We start from the raw sequence: 1,961 nt of genomic DNA on the forward strand, positions 1-1,961 counted from the left end.
TTTGAGGTTCCTTTATTCTCCATGTTTTGGTGCTTGTGGCTTGTTCCTTTTTCTCCTGAAACCTGCTCCTGCATTCAGAGTCTTTATGACCAAAATTATTGCAAATAGAACATTCAACTTCATTTTCAAGCACCGAAAAGTTGTTATAGGTCCTTTTTGTAATCCCTGTCATACTTCTTTGTTTTTGAGCTTCCCTAGTCATGATTGTTTTATATGCAACACATTGAGCTGCTCTGTGACCAAAGTTGTGGCAAGAAAAGCATTGTCCATTGAAGAAGCTTCTGCGGTTATTGAATCTACCAGCCAACTGATTGTAATTTCTATTTTCATCTATTCTTGAGCCAAACTGAGAAGATTTTACCTGTGGTTGGTTGTAGCTTTTGTTCATCCTTAAGGAGGATTGTCCCTGATAGTTTCTGTTTGTAACTCGTCCCTGCTTTACCTGATTATCTTCATTGTTCTTCCGCTCATTTCCTCTTGCTGCATCAAGATAACTTTTTGAGGTGGATGCTTGAGAGGTTTCTCCATTATAGCCCAAACCTGTCTTGTTTAGAGGAGACCGCTGCACACTGATAATCTCATCCAAAGTTTCAGATCCTTTGACAAATTTAAGATTAATAGCTTTTGTTTTCTCAATTTCTTTTCTGAGACCAACAATTTCACCTTCTAGTTTTTCAAGATGTTTTTCCTTTTCATCAATCTGAAATTGCAAAGTATCAATGATCACATTCTTTTCTTCTATGCCTCTCTTGAGTCTAGTGATTTCATTATAGAGATTATCCACATCTATAGCATCCTCATAATCATCATCTTCAAATGCCATTAACAGCTTATATTTATTACCTTGTTCATCTTCATCACTGTTTGATAAGCCATCACTATCTTCATGGGTGTAGTAGCTTTTCTTATTTGCACTTTGTTTCTTGTTCCATCTAGCAGGTTCTTTTCCTTTATCCTTATAAGGACATTTTGCAGCATAATGACCTACTTTCCCACAAGCAAAGCATTTGAAAGGTAGCTTACCTCTGAACCTTCCAGAACCCCTTTGAAGATTTCTGACAAAATTTGATTCTTCTTCCTCTTCTTCTGGAACATGGCTTGCTTCATAGTAATCTTCTTTTCCTGATGCCTTAAAAGCAGCTTCCCTTCTATCAGATGGACCTCCTTTTCTCATTTCATAAGCGGTTAGAATTCCATGTAGCTGAGACATAGTGAGAACATGGAGATTTTCTTTTTCTTCTATTGCAGATACTTTAGATTCAAACTTGGGGGATAAAGATCTTAGAATCTTTTGAACTACTATAGTTTCTCTTATTTCTTCACCCAAATTTTTCATACAATTAACAATCTCATCTACCCGAAGAAAATAATTAGCCACACTTTCATCATTATACATCTTGAGAGTCTTATATTGAATCCTGAGTGTTTGAAGTTTAGCTTGCTTTACCTGTTCATCTCCTTCATAGCTAGTGATCATTTTGTCCCATATTTCTTTTGCTGATTTGAAGTGCATGACCTTCATGAATTCTGTTTGAGATATACTTCCTAATAGAGTACTGACTGCTTTTGCATTTGTTTCATATGCCTTTTTCTCAGCTGGATCTGTAGGAGTAGCTGAAGGAAAAGCATAGCCTGTTTCTACAATGTCCCAAACTTCTGTACCAAGAGATTGAAGATATGCAGTAACTCTTACCTTCCAATAATTGAAATTTGTTCCATCAAAAACCGGTGGCCTGATTGATGCTTCTTTCTCGTAGTTGCTCATAATGAATGATCTTCCTTCAAGTGATCAAGCTTCTCTGAAGGACCTGCTCTGATACCAATTGTTGGAAATAATACTGAGAGGGGGGGTGAATCAGTATTATCAGATTAATCAAACTTTTCAAATGCCCAGAAACATATACGCTACTTCAGTTAAGTGAACCAGCGTGTACACGCTACTGTGACGAAGTAAAACAGCG

The sequence above is a fragment of the Pinus tabuliformis genome, chromosome 1_1 (genome assembly GCF_031772625.1).
Source record: "Pinus tabuliformis cultivar Carrire ecotype Pingquan chromosome 1_1, CPIR1, whole genome shotgun sequence".
Taxonomy (NCBI): Eukaryota; Viridiplantae; Streptophyta; class Pinopsida; order Pinales; family Pinaceae; genus Pinus; species Pinus tabuliformis.